This window comes from Drosophila nasuta, chromosome 2R, assembly GCF_023558535.2.
Source record: "Drosophila nasuta strain 15112-1781.00 chromosome 2R, ASM2355853v1, whole genome shotgun sequence".
Lineage (NCBI taxonomy): Eukaryota > Metazoa > Arthropoda > Insecta > Diptera > Drosophilidae > Drosophila > Drosophila nasuta.
Window position 1 is genome coordinate 17,613,939 of NC_083456.1, and position 20,801 is coordinate 17,634,739.

The 20,801-nt window shown below is 40.7% G+C and overlaps 1 protein-coding gene and 1 long non-coding RNA gene across 2 annotated transcripts in view; one reads left to right on the plus strand and one right to left on the minus strand.

The window, feature by feature from the left end:
• LOC132784526 (uncharacterized) overlaps positions 1-20,801 on the minus strand; it is a 103,585-nt gene that overhangs the window by 14,974 nt on the left and 67,810 nt on the right. The window lies entirely within an intron of this gene.
• The window catches only part of LOC132784522 (octopamine receptor beta-2R), a 47,579-nt gene continuing 27,807 nt past the window's right edge, over positions 1,030-20,801 (plus strand). Inside the window, exon 1 of the mRNA XM_060790189.1 lies at positions 1,030-3,025. The gene's annotated coding sequence lies outside the window, so the exon portion shown is untranslated. The remainder of the gene's footprint in view (positions 3,026-20,801) is intronic.

A 20,801-nucleotide genomic window follows, 5' to 3' on the forward strand; every position in this document is an offset into this window, starting at 1 on the left:
ATGTTTGTGTGGGGTATTTATAGTCTTCTTAAAGGATTCCGCAGCGTACGCTTCAAGGCAATTCCGGCGCCTTGACAGTCGAGACGCAGCCGGTGTTGGATTCGGACTTGGCATCTCCTTCAACATCGAGCCGAACATCGTATTTCGCTGGCACAGACGTCTGGCTGGCTGCCTGGCAGGATTTGTGAGCGACCGTGCGCGTCAAGTGAAGGCAAACATTGCGACACAAAGCTAAAGAGGGTTATTGTGTATTTGTGTGCGAGTGTGTGATTGCGAGTCTGCTTTTTGTTGGTATCTCGGCTGATGTTTTAGCTGTATGCGTGTGTGTGTGTGTGGGTGTTGACAGGCGACGCTCACCACACCGAACCCGCAACCACAACACGAAAAACGCTGCCGCCAGCACCGCTGCCAACAGAGCGCGCGGACGACTTCATTACGCATAATTTACATTTTGTGGCATTTACGTTGAAATTTTAATTGGAATTTACTTTGCGACTTTTAAATGAGGGAGGCCTGTTTATGTTGTTGTTCAAAGTTCCACGGTTTTGTTGGTTTATTTTGTTTTTTTCTTTGCTTTTCCGCCTGTTGACAGGCAAATTTGCCATGTATTTAATGGCTTAGACAGAAGGCTTATAATTTCGCTGATAATATTTGATAAAAAGATGCCATAAAGCAACTTTCTCAGACATTGGCGTTTTGCTGCTGCTGTCAGTCGTCAAACGCGTCGTATGCGCAACGTTTAGCTGACAGACAACAACAGACAGGCGCTAATTAACAGTGCAATGTAAACCGTTTACATCTGTGCATATCGAGTGCTGTTAACGCGTTAACAGAGCTCTGTTGAGTGACTGAGCGCTCGTCGCCGTCGCTTTGAGTGCAACCTGCGCGCCAAGCATGAGCGACTCTCAGCGAAGGCGGCGTCGGCGTCGCTGTCGTTGTCGACGTCAGCGTCGGCATCGACGTCGTCGGCATTCACAGTTTCGTAGTTCGTTCTGTGCACATTCTGAGCGCGACTGAGACTGTCGGGCTTCGTGCGGCGCTCACACAATTTCGGCAATTCATTCGTCTGTTAACCGTCTGTGGCGTTGCCACGTCGTTGTCTCGTTGTCGTTCTAGTCGAACGTTGACGTTCTCATTCGCATTCGTATGTTGAGAGGAAGTGGGCGCGCGACAGCGGCAGCAGCATCAGCATCTGAAGAGCATTATCACAACAGTCAGTTGATAGTCAAAGGGGAAAATATTATTGCATATTGTTGCAGCGTTTGCTTTTGCTCAGCATCATCAGCATCAGCATCAACGGCAACGGTAAACGGTAAATTGAAATACTGCGATAAATCGAACGCGCGCGTGCCATTGCGTATACGCAGCATTGTGTCTGTCGTCTAGAGTGCGAGTAATAATGCCGACGGTCAACGTAGCGCGCGCGTTCCGCTTCCGCCGCTGCAGGGCCATGAAATGCAATTCGCGTCGCGCCAATTCTCAAAATGCAATAAGAAAATGCTAACACACAAATGCAGTGCAACAAAAAATTACAACAAATGAAATGAAATGAAAACAGCCGACGCGACGCAACGCGAAGCGACGTCGAGAGCAGCTGCAGCCGCGAGCAGCCTTCATATGAAATGAAACAACAAACGGGCAAAATACAACAACAAAAAAATAAGAGAAATAAAATAAAGTACTACGAGTGCTACTACACAGAATTTGTCTGTCATTTGTTGTACCATACACACACACACACACACACGCACACACGATAGAAACAAACACATGCAGCTAGAAGTGTATGAAGAATCGTACGAGTAAATGGAAACGCATATGATTGTGGTTTTTATTTGGTTTTGTTTTGTTTGTGTTTTCGCATATTTGCCATTTTAGTTGCCGTATAGTTTTGTATAATAATAAGTTTTCGCCATAAAATGTGTTATAAATTTTGTCGCGTAAATATCAAAAGAAACGGCGCTCGCCGCACGTACGGACGATCCAAATATGCAAACTAATATGCAACAAAATTGCATTAATCGCAATTGTCACCAGTTATTTGCAACGAGTGAGTGCATTGTGCAAAATGCCACACACACACAAATACACGCACACGCACACACACACATACACACACAACAAGCAGCGACGACCGCAACTTGTCATTAACACCAGCTCCAGATAATCCAGATAACATCAACATGGCATCGCATGCAAGCTGAACGAGAGAGTGAGAGAGAGTGAGAGGCAGGCAAATCAGCGAATGGTTAGCCGGCCTTAAAACAGTCAAGTCATAAAGCCAAGAAGCCGTGAACGAGGCACTCAGGTCACAGAGCTCTGCTCTGGTCTCTTCGAGTAGTTCTAGTAGTTATAAGCCAAGTCACATTGCTGCGCACACATTTGTAATGCCAAACGCCACGGGCGATGCAATCAAAGTTGCTTCGACTAAACGACAAAGCGGAAGTGTTGATATTGCCGCTGCTCAGCTCAGCCCGGGCGAACGCAACGGAGACGCCACTGGCAGGGGCTGTTGAAATTGTTGTCGCATAACGACTTAAGCTGCTCAGCACGCAGCGTCAGCGATTCCGCCTTGTTCCTCCCCCTCATTCTTTGCCTGAGGGGGTCACACTTGAAGTCACACACACACACTTGAGGGATACGATACACAGGCTACGTTGCTTTGGTTTAGTTCTCTTTAAAGGTCCTTGCCTCTGTGCGATGCCATGCTTGAAGAGTCTTTACTTTGTTTACTTATGCCGTCTATTTATTTTCTATTTATTCGATTTGCATTTCAATCTGCCAGCGTCTGCGCTCGCAAGCTCTATCTATCTATCGAAACTCTCAAGATTTAACATGCAAATTGTGTGCTGAATCTTTTAGAGTCATGTGTGTGTGTTTTTGTGAGTGTGTGACTTGCACACAATTCCATTAAAGATTTTTCGGCTTTGGCATTTCAAATGGTTTTGTGCCACTCAAATAATTTTTGACTTGACTGTGCCTCAAACTCAGCTTGATGCTTTCATCGATAATATATAATTAAATGGTGAGTAGCGATGCAGCAAATAAATAACATTTTATAACATTAAGAGTGATGAGTGATAATCAGCAACATCAACAATAATTAAAGTTCAACAAGTCATTTTTATTAGATATTAAATCAATGTCATAAATAATTACAAGATTTATTCCATTTAAATATTTATTTTCGTTGGGTATCAAATGTGATAACATTTTTTCATTTTCCGGGGAACTTTTCTCTATACTTATTTCTCACATAATGTAAGAATAATCTAGCGCACATGCATTTGAATAAATGTATATTTAATAATGGCTAAATTATCGACTCAAGTTCTAATCAGTTAAATGACTGTGCATTGCACTTGAGTCGCTTCAAACATCATTGAGATACGACAACGTGGTTCCGGGGTTTAAATTACAGTTCAGGGCGTGTATGGGATCTCCATAAAAAAAATCAATATGTAATGATGTAAATTAAAATTAATTAAAATCTATGGTATGGCCTGAAGCGTAGAGTTTCAAAATGAGCAGGCTCAATTGTTTTATTTAAAATTTAATGCACAAATAGCGCAGCTGTTATTGCCATAAAATATGAATAGAAACGGAAACGGAAATGCGCACCTCAGCTGTGGCACAAAGTGCCATCTAAATGAGCGTCATTAATGCAATTGGTTTTTCTGGCCAAACAATTTGCATTTTGCACAAAAATGCTCTTCAGCGGTCGCTGTCGCTGGTGAAATTCTATGGCTAATGCAATTTAAAATAGGGATTACGACCAAATACAGTGTCAAACTAGGCCGCAGAGGCGTGCTCATTAATTATGATACTTTGAGTCGCCGCCAGCGATAATGGGCGGTTGCGATTGGCAGTTGCCAGGTGTGAGTAGCGTGTATCGGAAATCCAAGTTAAAGCGGAACCTAACCGCAAAGCCAGCCCACGAACGACGCCTCAAGCGAAAGAGCATCGGGAAGGCGGTGGCGACAAGTGTTGAACAACGCTTTAAAATGCACGCAGGGATGCTTGCAAAATTGTCGAGGTAAAGAGAGAGAGACAGAGAGAGAGAGAGAGAGAGAGATGGGAAGAATAGGAAGCGGGGACTGGACTGGGGAATGGCAAAGGGAAATGCGTGTGGGGCGTTGTCGGCATTTTCTTGCTCAATCAACATCAATGGGGCAGGAATTTTCAATGTAATTTACGAGTACGTTCTCAAAGCGTCGTCGTCGCCGTCGCCGTAGACATAGAAAGCTTGGTGAGCATGTTTGTGGGCCGTGTCAAAGCCAAGCCATTCGAGTGTGTAGTAAGGCAGAAAATTGTCGAGCGAAACCGCAAGCAGCAGCAGCAGCAGTAGCAGGAGAAATACAAGCCACAAGAAGAGGCAGAAGCAGAAGCATAAACGAACGCTCGTTCGCTGTTCAACAAATGAAGCAGCGTGAAAATCCTGTGCCTGGCCGAACGCTTTTCCTTCCACTTGATTTCATGGCCCTTGGGCGTTTTATGCGGTGGGAAATTCTCCGACTTTGCACAACTTCAAGATACGCTGGAGCGGCATTAGGAAATGCGCTTGATTAGAAAAGCTGCAAGCGATAAGTGAACCAAACGAAACGAAACCTTAAAAAAAAGCGAAGCGCAAAAAATAGAAATCTAATTGAATGTTATATGCCTTTTGTTTCGTTCTGACACCGTCCCTGTCCCTGCCCCTGTCCCAGTCGCGTGTCCATGCCCCTGGCCTTGGTCATACTTTGCTGCATGCAGCACGCTTTTTATTTCTCGAATTTTTATTTCACACTCTTTGCATTGCCCACAGCAAAAGTCCGTCCCACGTCTCACGTCCCTTGTCCGATCCTCTTTTTGATGTCCTTGTCTTGTCGGCCTGCGCTGATTTATTGGCCAACGTCAGCGTTGCTCTTTTCGGAGGCCAGCTTGTCTAATGTTTTTAATTGCCTGTCAGCCAGACTGTCCAACTGTTGGTTGGCTGCTCAGCATATCAACAGTGCAATAGAGAAAAAAAAACTAGCAGCCACACCTCCCATTACCATTGTCCTGTTCCTGTTCCTCTTTTGTTTCTCGTGCACAATGTGTGAAAAATGTGCCAACATTTTTGTTACAGCATTTTCCAAACTTGTCAATGACAATTATGTGATAGACAAAACCGCAGCCATTGTGTGTTGTTGTATATACACACATATATGTATGTATGTGTATATAACTATAAATATAAGGCTTGCAAACGTTTCAGTGTGTGTGTGTGTATACTTGTTGTGGCGTTGTTTCAGATTACACAGCAGGAAACCACAAAATCGAATTGAAAGACAGTCCCTTCACTGAGTCGAAACTTGTGAAGCACACACAAATACACACACACACACATACGGTGCCTAGTAGTATGTGAAAAACAAATCAAATATTTAAAGCTCATTGAAGCGAAAACTTTGACACATGTTGAAGGCGGACGCAGCGGCAGCATTTCAAGTGGATGTCAGGGCCAGGCAGCGGCTGGCATCAGGCGATTCAGCATTTGCTTAGAAAAACTTTCATTGATTTGGCTTATTGAAGTGGCTACAAGACGAGCAAAAAGGCAACAAAAAATGGGGAAAAGAAAAGGAACGGCAAATCCTCCGCTGCAAAAGCAAAAGCATTTGTGCAGATTAAATCGATTAAATCAACTTGTTTTGAGCAATTTCGTGGTTTTCTCTTTTGCCCAACCGAATCTTGTTTCGCATAAAATAAATACGAAATAGTCAAAGCTTTTTCAAACCGCAAAATAAAGTTTTCCCCCTTTCAATCTAAAATATTTAAATCGCATGCAATTCCATTTGCTAAAATGTTTTCTTAAGTCGAAAATAATTGTGTTAATGGTTAGCTTAGTTTAATAACAAATGTTAGCTTATCTTAAGTCGCATTTTAATTGGCGCATGCTTTGCACACATCGACAGTTTAATCAATTAATTGCGACAAGCGTGCTGTAATTATTTATTAATTTATTAAAATTCATTTATCGTTTCCACTTATGAACATACTTTTCTACAATCTTGCGGAATGCAATTGACGAACGAATTAAAATCAATGAAAACAAATGAGAAATAATTACAAAAGCAAAAAGTAAATAATAATTGTAACTGAGTAACTAGTCTTCTTGTGACCTCAAAGCCCTCAAAGCATTACCTGAAATCGAGTCAAAGTATATATTTGTGTATTAGTCTTTATAACCTTGATAATGGATAAACAATTTGAGTAAACTATTTGTCTGCCCTTCAATAAGAATGTGTGTGAGCAATGCCATGCAGTTAGTTATTCCACAAAACTATTTTGATTGCAATTGTTTGTCTGAGCATTTGGTAAAATGCTCGAATTGTGTTCATAGCCTTTAATGTGTTAATATTGATATTTACACAACTGTATTAATTAATAACAAAGAGTTCGACAGATTTATTGCACACTTCTGTCTGTCGTCACAAATGTAAATGACTTTACAAGCACTAAGCAAATAAACCGCCTCGCAATTGAGTGTGAGTGAGATGTGCGATGCACTAGATACACACACAACTAGTAGTATGGAAGTAGATACAGATACGAATGTATCTGTACTGAGATGCCCACACTCAGCAGAGCTGCGGTTGCGTTCGCGTCGCACCGCATTCATCCCTTTGTTGTGGTTTGTCTGTCCCAGTTTTGTGGTTGGCATTGAGCGCGAAGCAGATAATAATCAAGTGGAATGAAATGAAATGGCAGTGGCCGTGGCCGGTCCCAATTTGTAGCCCTACTTTAAGACCTCAGTAGTAAGGTGGTAATGTATCCTTCGAACCCTTCGTTGTTTGCTGTTGCTGTTGCCATTGCCAATTGTCCGTTTAAGTCGAGAGCCTGTCGAAGGCAAGTATTGTCTGTTCATTTAACCCTTTTTATGAGCAGCCCCATTCGAAAGTGCAGGCTCGAAACACTCAATGGAAAGATAAACACAGAAGCAGGCAAACGCCCACCAAAAAAAAAAAAAAAAATGAATGCAAAATAGTTGAAAAAGTATGCAAATGGGAAAAGCTGCCAAGCGGCTAAAAAGTCCTCTGCCGAATCTGTGTTTTTTTTTTTGTTGGGTTTGTATTGTGCGAAAGGGTGAGCCAAGAAGGGTGTGGCAAGTGTGAAACGAAAAATAACAGAGTGAATTTAGCACCTGAACATTCGAGAGTAGAAAATGCGCTTTCCTTGTAACTTAGATTCTTTTTGGGCTGCCTGCGGCCTCTCGATAAAGTACAATAACAACGACAAAGGCAACGACAAAAAAAATACTCAAAAACAGAAGCTGCAAAAGTTGAAGCAAAGAATAACTTAAAAGCCAAGTTGAAAAACACTTTGCAGCAAGGATTTGCCAATGAAAAGCAAACAAAGAGCACAAAGCTGGTAAAGTGACTGCTCCCAAAAGCCAGATTAAAAGCAGCAGATCCGCAGATTATTGCACACACAGAAACAGTGCGTATGCGTAATGGACTTAAAGCTTATTTCAGTGGCATGCGCAATTCAATTCTGCCATTGAAGTTAATTAAACTCTTGCCTCAAGTCGCACAAACGTAATTTTATAATTTTTAGTACTCTCTCTCTCTCTGTCTCTGCAGCATTTAAATTAAAAACTTGGCAAGCCAAGCGAGCCAAAGTATTACGCTAATAAAAATACAAAAAAAAAAAAGAAGAAGTGAGGAGAGAAAGACAAACAAACAAACAAATCGCTGGTGGCATGCTGAATACTGGCAAATGAATTAAAAATTAAAGCAAAAGCTGCAGCAGAGGCCGGGTAATGCAAATGAATTAAAAAAATATATAAAACTTAACTGAAAGCTATCTGCAACTGAAGAAAATCGCTCAACTTTTAATTAGTTTGCCATGCAACGAAACCAAACCCAAACCGAATGGACGTTGGCTGGGTCAGTTGCTTGGCCAGCTTTACAGAATTACAGCTGGGTTGATTCATATTTTATTTAGTTGCATACCAACCAAGAGTGGGGAAGAGAGAGAGAGAGAGAGAGAGAAGGAAGGCAACGGCTGCTGTGGCAACACCAACAGTTGATGTAATATAGTTCGCTGTCAAAGTTCAAGAAGTCAACTGAGAAGCTCTAATAATTGCTATTTGTCTCACATTGCACAAACAGCGTGGCGAAACGAATAAACACTCGGAAACACACACACAAACAAACATTTCAGCTGCACTAAATTCTTAATTGACTTTGCTCAACAGCTGCAGCAAAATTGAGAGAAAACACAACTAAATACAACACAAATCAAATTAATTGAATATTATGCAAACGTCGTCGTCATCATCGTTGTGTTGTGTGCTAAGTGCATCCCATCTTTGATGGCCTTCGAATGGTTCACATGATTCACATTTGTTTAAAACGAGGAAACAACTTACATTTTGAAGCACTTTTTATTGTTTAGCAATTTTGAACGAGTAATTAGAAGTATTATTGTTATTACAATATCTGGGACGCAGTACGTGTAGATTACTCACGAGTTAAGTGGCATTGATTGAATGCTCATTTTGCACACTTGTTATTCATTCACATGCTGCTGGCTGGCTGTCTGGCTGGCAAATGTTGTTGTTCTTTACTTTCATTCATGCCTTGGCCAAATCGTGTTTATTTGTTTTCATTAAGCCACAATTGATGACAAAATGCCTGTACACAAGTCATTATTAGCATTTATTAACTTTGTGCGAGTCGCTGTGGTAAATGTTTCGCTTGTTAGACAACCGAAACCGAAAGGCGAAAATAGTCAGAAACAAAAACACACAAACAAACACACCCTCATATAGAATTCTGTATAAATATGACAACAGCAACAGAAACAGTGGTGGGAGCAAAGAATCGATTTTAATATGCCTGACCAGGCTCAGTCACAGATGAGCTTTATGGCCAATTATCTATTCTATGGGCCCATTAATGGTTGATTCGAATTTTGAATAGAATCCCCGACAAAAAAGACAAGGTAACGTCGATTGCGACAGACAGACAGACAAGTGTTTCTCTATTGTAAATTTTGGTGTGTGTGCTAACATAATAAGTACGCGCATAATGCGTCGCATAATAGTCGTCGCCGTATTCTCTCATCCGTAATTGGGATTGCAGTTTATGGTGCGCCGGACAAAACACTTGTGCGTTTTACGACTACAACATATTACATTTAATTGACAGTCGCGCAGCAGCTGAAGTTAGCATTAAATTTATGAATTGCTCTCTCAGTCTCAGTCAGTGAAACTCAAATTGCCCCGCGGGCCACTTCAAATATATTTTATCACATATGAACGATGTCATAATATTTGATTTATATTTTTCGGCCCGTGCCACACCTGTCACACACAGCGCATAATGTGCTCAGATATTGCGAATATTTATTCGCCCATCATCATTTAAATAGTTTTCCCTTTTTTTGCTTTTATTTTATTGCATTTCAAGTTCATTTAAAAACGCCACAAACCATTTTCAATTGACTGAATGACATTAACAAATTAAATGCAAAAGGAAACATAAATAGAATTGCACTTGCACAGATACCCTAATCAAAAATGCCATTAAAGCAACTATAAATGTGTGCTTCGAATAGATTTATCTATTTGTACTATTATTGCATTAATGTGGCAACAAATTTAGCTATTAAGAAATGAATTGCTCATTCACTTTTATGCTAGAGCAATGTGAAATAAACTTTCGTTGTGGTAGAAAGCGTATTTAAAGATGAGCGATGAACTAAAAAATTATTTCTGCCAATTGAACTTGGCCACTTGATGTCTGTGTGTGTGTGTGTGCGGGCGGGGGAAGGTGGGGAGGGGTCAACCATTGAGGCGATATTTTTGCATCCAAGTGCAACGGGCGATTGGTTGGTTGCCCCAGCCTCCTTGGTGTTTGTGTTGCTTTCCGTTTGACTGGCTGAAAATGCAATTAAGACGTGATGGAATTTTCATCAATTAATTTCATTTTAATTGACATGCCACATGAGTCATTTGGCATCGCAGCGCCTTATTGACCGGACACTTTTATGAAAATATTTGTTGTTGTTAAGCCACGCATGAACAGTTTGCCGCTCTATTGAGAGAGTACGTAATTGCTGTACAATCAATGAAATTAATCATACGCCCCCAGCGCCCTGTGTAGCCGCAGCACTTATGTTGATTTGTTTTTATGACTTTTTAATAACACTCTCGAGCCGGTCAACAGTAAAATAAATGGAGAAAAGCGAGAAAAAGAAGAGCAACAGTAGCGCCCGGTATCTGTGGCAGCCACTCGCAGTCGCACTCACTGCTGCACTCACTGCTGCACTCACTGCTGCACTCACTGCAACACTCACTAGTGGTGCACTCGTTCGCATCGCATTCATTCACAAAAGCGCCGCAATTTGCCAGCTGCGGGTCAGTTTATTACGACTAAAGCATAAGAGCCGCGACTTGAATTGCAGAGCCGCGCTCTATTTATAAGTGCATGTGTAATCAGCAGACAACTGACAGCCAGCGTCGACTGCGACTGCGACGGTGACAGCAGCAGCGGCAGCGACGTCACTGCCAACTGCGCGCGAGCCACACATGAGCACGTACTGTAATTGAAATTCATAGATGCCAGTCAGTAGACGAGCAGAGGCTCATATGTATGCAGATATTTATATACATATATACACACATAGATCAACGCACATAGAAGCAGCAGCAACTTACACTTATTCACTCATCACATACACATAATAATAATAATAATTCTTTTGTGTTCGTTTTGTAAACAATTATATATTAAGTTGGTAGCGTTTGGTATGCAAAGTGCGAAGTGCGTTTTGTTTGCCACTTTATAGAGGGAGACAGAGAGTGGGGGCGGGGCGGACAGACATTTGCTCGCTATCTTTCTATGTACATCTTGATATGCTTGAGCAGTGTCTCGATTATCATCAGCTTTGCTCTCAATTGTCGCACTATGAAATGCAGATGCTATCACGCTCAGTTCTAGTGTGAGCTCATTCTTAGACCAGTTCAGACTGCAGTGAGCTGCATACTAAGTTGTTGCAAATGCATAATGACAGACAGATCGGCAATGTGAGAAAATTGCTTTGCCCCTTTTGTGTGTTTTCTTCCTGTTTGCAGCCTCAAGATTTCAATGATTTATTTGATTCTCAAACTGCACATGAAAATGCCGCAGAAATGTGCCGCAGTCGACGATGCACTAAAAATACTTAGCAGCAGCTTTTACTTGCGTTCGGTGTTTTTATTTTTATTTTTATTTCATTTCATTTAATTGCTCGTCGTGCTGCTGCCCTCCGCCTTGCATCAGCTCGCGTTTGGTTGCGCTTCGGTTTAAGTGTTTTTATTTAATTTTATTTTAGCTCAAGTTCATGGCCCCAACGACAAAATACAAAATGCTTCCTCAGTTAGCCGGGGCAACTGATGCTCTTGTTCTTCGCGCTGTTTGCCTCTTGCCGCATTATTTTTGTTTCAATTAACCAACAGCAAAATGTATTTTCGTTTACGTTTTACGTCATATATTATTGGCAAATAACAACAATGTCAGCTGCCCGACGAATCGCTCGATTTTCTGCTGCTGATGCTGCTGCTGACTGCCGAAAATTTTATTGAGCTTTGCTTTCAAATTGGACAATGGACAAATTGAAATTGACTGGCTTTTGTTAGCCCGTGACAGGGGCAGAGTTCTGTGAAGAATTAATTGCACCTTCTGGCATAAATTTGTCGTTCAGATGAGCAGCGATTGTCGCTCAATTCTGATTCCGACATTGATGCTGCACTAAAATGCCAGCAGGCAATGTGTGCACTGTGGCGTATGAGCAATGCGAACAACGACGCTGATGCTGTAGCTGTAGCTGTAGCTGCTGTTGGTGTTGCTGATGTGCAATTCACTGGCGATTGTGTGCATCATTTAGTGGACAAGTCGCTGTTGTTGTCAGTTGCAACGTTGTCCATGTAAATGTGATGCCACCCAGTCTCGAGAGTTGAGCCACAACTCATTTTCAGACGCCCACGTGCCAATCCAAAAACGCTGCTCACTACATGCCTCGCCCGCCCAGATGGGGAGACAGATAGGGAGAGAGAGAGAAGCCCAGGAGCGCGCCACGATAATCGCCGCTTTGTGTAGCCCATCAGTCAGCCAATCAATTTAGTTGCCGCAAACAAGTCAACCCCTTGTCCAAACCAAAAGGCAAACACACGACACACAGAGAGAGAGAGAGAACGACGACGTCAACGTCATGAGAACCTTTTGAGCCACCCACAAGCACAAGAGAGGAGTGAAGATTAGTGGAGAGGAGAGCAGAGCGTGAAGGGAGGAGAAGCGACAACTGACAGTCGCTGCTCTTGGCAGTTGCAGTGATTTTTATGTCTCCGGTTCTAATTAGAAATAGTACTATACATTGGCTGACATTGAGCGTTGATTTATATGAAATGCGAACGGCATTTTTTTTTTTTCGTGTTGTGTTTTGTTGTGTTGTGTTTGGTTTGTTTGTTGTGTTGTGTTGTGTTTGGGTTCCCACAGACAATCAACAGCCGTGTGTGTGTATGTGTGCACTTTTTTAGGCTCTTACGTATTGCGATTACGGCGTTTTTGTTTTTTTCGTAGATGTTTCGAGCCACTTTATCATCTAGCAAGCCAATGACTGACTGCTTTCTTAATTGTTTGTAGCGTAATTTTTGCTATATTCAGAGGAGAATTGCATTGTAATTAGCATACAAAGCACGTAGCGTTTGAAAAGTGCAATGAAATTTGTATTAACACTGTTGTTGGTGCTATTTTTATTGTTATTATTGTTCTTAGTAACTGCTGTAAGTATGCAGTCAGCGGGTATTTTGGAGCCTAAATCAGAAGAAGTGTGAAGACATGATTAGAATTGAATAGATTGATGACTGTTCACGGTATCAATTTGTGTGTATTACAATAATTTATGTATTTAAGACGGCATTACAGGGTATGGCAAACTTCAGCCACACGCTGTTTGCAATTTATTCTTGTTTGCCATTTACAATCAGCAGGTGAGATTTCGAGCCATTGTCTGGCGGCGTTTTGTGCGAGGGAATCTCTAAGTTGCTGCTGTTGTTGCCTTGGGTGCGATTTCCACACCCGCAAGCTGCGGTCTTCACAAGTGACTCAACTGGTTTTGTGTATGCTTTTTAAATCTGTGTAGAAGCTGGCAAATCAAATGTGTGGCCATTAAATGTGTGGCTAATCATCAGCGTGACAAATTTCCTCGCTTAATGCCACGGGCATCAATTCGCAGTTTTTGAGCGTTCATCTCATTGATGTTGTTGATTCCCATTGCGACTTGTGTGTTTACTCTCGCTCAATAAAAGTTAATGCAGCACACATTTCATTTACGTTTAAAGCACGCACGAGTCGCGATTATCGATTTGTGTTTTCATTTAGTAATTTTGCAGGAAAACTTCCAATTACTTAGCTACAACTGAATCAGCGAGAGTCGAGAGGGTTCAATTATTTACCAGCTGGTGTTACATTTTAATTAAAAATAATAAAACACAGTGTTAGTTGAAATAATTGCTATTTTTTATTTACAAACAGAATACATAAGGCTTTTTTCTAACATTTATTTCCCACTAATTATTATTTGTAGCGCAAATGTCGAATGACATGTTTTTAAGTAAGATTCATTAGTTTGCTTAATTTGTTGTGCTTGTCTTATGCTTTAAAGTCCCTTTTAATTGAAGGTCTTTTCTTAAGGGTTTAACTATCAAGGCAAATAGATAATTTACATAAATTTTCTAGGATTCACCAGCTGCCGTTGTCAACCCTTGACACGAAAAACTCATTAAGATGCTTGGCCGAGCCTTAGGGCTAATGAATGAATAAATTTGAGTGCGAGATGTGAGTGTAAATTATGAAATTTGTTCACATCTAACAGGTCATAAATGTTATGCCCGCCAGCTGACAGACTTGTGCCATTGTCGCCCAACGTGAACCCAGCTCAGAACCACTGAAGATCAACTTTTGCTGGTGACAAAAGCGATACGCACCGCATATGCCACAAGCACTCACTTTGTGTGTCATTCGTATGAGTGATATGTGAGTGTTTGCGTGTATGTGTGTGTGTTCTGTGTGTTTGGAGTAATCAGATTATAGTTTCATGTGTCCGCATCGAACATTGTTGATGATGTAATTAGTGTGATAGGCAAAAGCTGCAAAGTGCAAAATGAAAATGAAAATTGCATTATGCCACGCCCTATTCGGAAAATTGCGCAATTTTGAGTACGTTAATTGGAACTCGTTATGGGCAGGAAAGCGGAAAGCGGAAAGTCGAGTGATGGCAAGAATGCTGCAGCAATCGAAATGAATTTGTGACGCTAATTGGAGGCATTTAATTTTAATATTGCCATTAAAATGCGTAAATTGTATTTTTAACAAATGCCAATGGCATTCCCCTCTATGCATTCTCATTTTAATGAGCTTTACTCTTTATTACCTGTTTCCCAGCAGTCAATATAAATCAATTACATTAGTGTTAAATATACACACACCGAAAAACCCGAAACAAAAACATACTCGTCATATATTACATAGTGTACACCCCTGATTGCCACTAACAAGTCTAACCGCAAACAGAAATAAAATGTAAACATTCGCTGCGAAAATAGATAAGAGTGCTTCAGTCGATTGCGATTTTGCCTGTGCTTGACTTCTGAATACCCTGTGAACTGTCTTTCTACAAGAAATGTTGATCTAGCTTAGTAAAGTTGTGTAAATATCGTTCAGTTTACTAAATAAGTTCGTTGGGTTAATTTTCATCAGTTCGTTCGCGCGATTTAGTTCCTCATTTTGTTCATCGCTACATTTTGATCATTGTTCGTTTTTTTTTTTTAAATTGTGTAGCTGATTTTAAACCCGCTTTCTTTTATTTTGTATTGAAAGTATTATAACGTTTTGTAATTTGTATAAATATTTTTACTTACTTATTTGACTTGTAATTTTATTTGTAACTTACTTCCAATTTTATAGCTAAAAAAGGTTTTCCAATTTTAGTTCCAGTAGCTAGACGATAGTAACAGACCATAAAAGAATGACTAATCAAAAATGGAACAAGTGAATAAACTAGAGAACAAAAGTGAACAACTAAACAAAAACGAACTAAAGAACAAAAGTGAAAAACTAAAGAAGATCGAACTAAGGATAAAAATTAATCAACTAAATAAAAACGAAAAAAATAGACAACTAAAAGAGAACGGACTAGAGATAAAAAGTGAATAACAGAAAGAGAATGAACCAATGAACAAAGGTGAAAATGAACTAAAGAGCAGAATAAGATACAGAAAAAAAACTATTAGTTCGTTCGTTCCCTTTATTGAATAGGTAATTGTTGCTCGTTTGTTCATGAACGATTTAACAGTATAGCATAGTCTGTTTGCTTTGTTGATGCGTGGTATAAACGAGACACACGTTGACCCAACAGCAAGCAAACCTCTCCATCGGCCAGCCATCGAGAGCCGCAAAGTAAACAACGCAATGCCACAGCAATGGCCAAGCAAAGTAGTGCAATTTGCTTTGGCAAACATGTCATAACATTTCGACAAGGGGATTGTGCCACGAATACCTCCCTCAGTCAGTCGGTCTGCTTTGGTGCAGAGGTGAATCATTTACCTTGTATCTAAAACGGTTAATCAATTCGCCGCCTTTGGCTTGTACGCAAGCTCGCTTTGTGTAATTAACACACAATTCCTACACATGTTACGATTACATATTACGCATACGCGATGTGGCCGCCAACACAAATGTGCCGAAAACCAAAATCAATAAATAATGTCGGCACCTCCCGGTCACCATTCCACCCAAAATAAAACAAAAAATACAAAATAGAAAAACGTTCGGGATGTTAGGCTGAGTTGATCCAAAAGATAGCTAAAATTAAAAACCGCACACAATTTATTGCATAGCCAAAACGTTGCCCGCGGGCGTGTAAATTCGAGTATGCCAAAATTATACAAATTTAGAAATATGGGAAATTTAGTTCAGAAAGTGGTTTCGGTCTGCCTCTCAGCTGATGCGAATTAAATGATATCAATGGCATGCGGAATTAGTATACACAAATAATTGCAAATACCACAATGCTGCATAAATCTGTTTAATAAGCTTGTTGAATACCAATTAAAAGATGCTTAAGTTATTTCAAACTTGCCAGGCGCTTTAAATAGAAATGAAAAGTGTTCACAAAATTGAAACTATTTTCATATGCAAAATCTATTTTAAGACACGCAATAAATTTATTATTATGTACTTAGGGTATACGACAGCAGTTCATACTAAAAACAAAAGGTGTCCCTCTTAGTTTGTCATCATAAACTAAAATGTTATGTCCCATAAAATTATCCCACAGACAGTTTTGTGGTTCTTTAATTAACGTGGAGGCTATTTTTGGCCGAGTGCTTTTCGATGCACGACTACATCAAATTTGACAATTTTGTCGGTTGACCGCTTGCCGGGCACAAAAGCGTGCAAAAATTGTGTTGGCGATGATAAATTATTTGTTATTGGTGCCTGCTGCTGTTGCTGTTGCTGGTGCTCTGTCAAGTTGTTTATTTGAAATAATTTTCGAGAAAATTCTCTGACAACTTTGTAAATGGGTTGAAAGCATTCATAATCATCCAGGCACAACGAGCTGCATTTGCCCAGGCATAATTAAAGCCAAACATAGAGTTGCGCCCAGGTGGCCCAACTGCCAACTGGCAACTGGCAGGTGGCAGCTTTGTAGATGGTGGATAGCGGATTGGGGCGTGGCCATGACGCTCTTTTATGTAGAATAATCTAGTGTCTCCCTGCGTCTGCTTCTGCTGTTGACAATTTGAACGCTTGTTGTGTATTTTTTTTGCTGTTTTCTTTTATCACCTGCGGCATGTCTGTTTCGCCGTCAGCTCAAAACGCCATCTGCGTCAGCTTAAGCGTTAACGACTCTTACAACCAAACACTCAGAGAGAACATCTCTAAGACCAGCGCACAACAAGCATAACGACAACATGGCTGCAATTGGAAGCATTGTCTGTCACTTGCGGCTTGCTGGCTGGCATATTTCACGCGCTTTCTATTTCAACTTCAACTTTAGCTTCAACACAAAACACAAAAACCGCCAAGTGCTCGGCTGAAAATATTTGAGCCAACTTCTTGTCACGGAATGCTGGCAAGGGCTTCTGTTTGTCTCCCATTCATTCACAAACCAGCGACAAAAACCAACTGACTCGACAATGTTGCTTACTGGTTTAACAGAGCTTCCGTCGTTTAAATCGCGCTTGACAATTGCTTCCCTTCCCACAAGCATATTAACATTTAATCTGCTTATATTCTCGCTTTTTATAGACAATGCAATTGTTGCTTAATTGAAACTGCTTCCTATACAAGTTGTCTGTCTGTCTGTTTGATTACTTTAAAGCTTGGCTTGTATTATATTTGATCGTCTTATGTGTATATTCAGTACTTTAATAAACAAACTACAATTATTTTCAAATATGTGCCAAGTGCTTAAAAGATTTGCAAATGTGTATACGATCGGTAAATAATCTGTTAATATGTGCAATGTTTTTTTTTCCTTTTTCCATTGAGTGAACTGAATTCACACGTGACTATTGACTGGCAAACCTCATGTTGTTTTATTCGACTTTAATTCACGAATTCCAATTTAAATGGAAACATTTCACATGAAACTAATGCTTTGGGGAATATATTTGACACGTGTCAACTGCCTTTATGAATAATATAAATTGCTATCTAAACTAAACTAAACTAAAACTAACAAGTAAGAAAGCTACAGTCGATAGTGCTCGACTGTGATATACCCGCTACACTTTTTGAATAAGAGCAAAACGATGCGGTATTATTCATGAAATATACCAAAATAAAATACCACAAAATACTAAAATATTCCAAAGACTATATTTGGAATATTGGTGAAGTTCTACATTTAAAATATGCTCTTACTAAGGAGGCGTTATTGCTCTTACAAAAGTATATCTTTCATAACTTCTATAATTTTTGGCTATATCGGTTTATAATACCTTCTACCCTATGGAAAGCGGGTATAAAATAATAACGACTTAAATTCGAGTATTTATTGAAGTTTTCTGCTTGTGGCGGCGCTTAACCAAAAAATAAAAATTGTTCAATTTGATTAGAAAATGCATTTTCATTTACTTAAATCTGTTCCCATTGACAAAGCGCTTTAAATGTCATGTTTTCTTTGGCTTGGCTTGCCATCTGAGGCGAACCGCATTCGTTGGCCAGCTTTGTTGGCCATGTCCAAGATACGAGTGCCAGACATTTTCAAAAGTCGCTCACTGAAAAGCCGAGTCGCAACAGCAACAGCAACCATTGAATGTGCAGCGCTTTTCACTGAAAATTGAATGCAAATGTGCTTCGCTCTCTCGCTCTCTTCCTCTATTCTCTCTTTCTATCTCTTTCTCTTTCGCGCACTCTGGGAAAAACGCATACAAAGCGAAAGCAATGACTGCGTCGCAACGCAACGCAACGCGACTGCATCTTTTTTGTGCATAAATTGCAACACTAACCGTAAAACTGCAAAATGTGAATGTACCTGTGAATATAGCAGTGAATGTATCTGAGTATCTCATTGCTGCATACTCGTACTCCCTTTTTGGTACTCACACTCGCACTCTGGCACTCGTAGGTGTTGCTGAATGCGAAATGTTGTCGCTCCACGTTTCGGCTGCTGCACACTTTTATGTGCGACACGGCGTGCTCGACAACATTTTATGCTTGTGGCACCCAATCTCCCCAATCTGCCCTCCACAAAAATCTCCCACAACACCAACACGAAGCACCAGCAACAACATCAACAAATTCGCGTCTGCCGCAGGGCACCGCACTCAGTGGGCGTGGTTTTAATCCCGCCTCCCGCACCGCATCGTACTTCTATGCTATGTTGCGTCGTGTTGTGTTCTGCTCTGCTCTGCTCTGCCTGTAAGTACTTAGCCTCGTTTGAGTCTAATTAAAATTAAAATTTGTTACTTTAATGAAAAACTTTTTTTGTGAGCAGGCCTCAGATGGCCATTAAATAACTCAGCTTGCTTGTAAGGCGCTGTTACATTGCTTTCGCTTCGCTCAGACGCCGCTGACAAATGGGACTGGTAAAAAAAAGTCACGTAGCCGCACCGTGTGCTCGTGATATGAGAAGAAATATGCACAGTTAAGGTCATTGCAAGATAACTGATAACTGATTTTATATGTGTGTGTATGTACACTGTGAGAAAATTGCTGGCACGTTCACATATTTACCGTTTGGCGTGCAATCACAAATCTGCTTAAAAATTATCCTCTATGCAAAAGTCGCAATTCAATTTAGCCTGACAGGTGTCGCCCAATGTAAATTGGCAAATGCTTTGGCTGGCGTTGTTGTTACTGCTTTTTGCTTGTTAACGGTTGCCGAATATGAGCGCAAGGCTGACAGGTAACGTTAAGGGAACGGGTTTCCTCAATAAATTCAGCAGCAAAACGGCACCCAGCAAACAAAACAGCAACGGCAATAGAAAACGGCAAAACTGCCATCAAGGGTAGCATGACAGGCGACAGCCATAACGGTGACAGCGATAAATTAAATGTTAATTTGAATTTACCGTTCAGTGACACGAACAAGCAAAATACATACGAGAGTACGAGTAAAATGTCGAGACACAGATACTAGCAATTCACAACGTATCGTATGTGTAGTTGATGGGGCGCAAAAAGTGGCAACTGCCACGCTAAATGAAACGTACAGAAATCGAAATCGAAACTGAAAGTGAAAGCAAAAGCGAAACGAGTATAAAACTTTATGTACGAAAATTGCCGTTAACGTGACAATAAACAGCAAAAATAGAAAGGACACCCAAAAACACATGGCCATCATCTGTAGTTTTGTCTGTCTGTCTCCGTTTGTTAGCGCCTTCTCTGTCTCTGTCTCTTCTGTCACTTCGTGTATGTGTGAATATGGCAAATTTAAGTTTTGTGACTTTAAATTTCATTGTTAATTCGCTGAGCCATAAAAAGAAAGGGAAGCAAGGAAGTTAGGTTGGGTGAAAGTGACTTTTGTGCCAAGTAGTCGCGTACTATGGGCTGGCAACCCGAAAAACTTTTTGTTAGACGGCGTAGACGGCGAAATTTATTGCCAAAGTTGGGGCCAAGAAAATATATGCAACTTGTAAACTTGGCCACATTGCCGACTTTTGGCGTCCCCATTTGAAATGCTAAATGTGTTGTTAGCTGTTACACTGACCGCATTCCAAGAGCCCAAAACGCCGCATATTTGTCAACGAGCAACCCGTTTGATAAACCGGAAATGATACCCACATTTGCTTTTACAAAAAGAACCAAGAACCAAGCGAAACGAAACGATGCCAAGTCCCAACGATCGCCTCATAAAACCTGCAAAATTGCCTCGCCAGTTCTGATTGCAAAATAAACCAAAAACGAAAAACGAAAAAAAAGCAAAATAAACCAAGAAAAATCAGACGAGGGCAGTGGAAAAATACGAAAAGCTTTTAAGCCTCTGTAATAAATACTGAGGTTCAAGCGGCGGCAACAACCCATAAGCTCAACCGTCTCTCGCCTCTGCAATCCGAATCCCAATCTCAATCCCAGGCAACGTCCCCCAATGAGCATAAGCTGAAGTTTTGCCATGTTCAAGTTGGACCTCTGATTTCTGCTGCTGTTTTGTGCGAGATGTTGTTTTTGTTGCTTCTTTCTGCTAAAACTCGCCTTGATCTACTTTTCAGCCTTACGGCCGTCAGTCGGCCGTCGACAGTCGACAGTCAGTGTTCCAACTCAGCAGGCAAATGGGCCGACTCTGGTTTG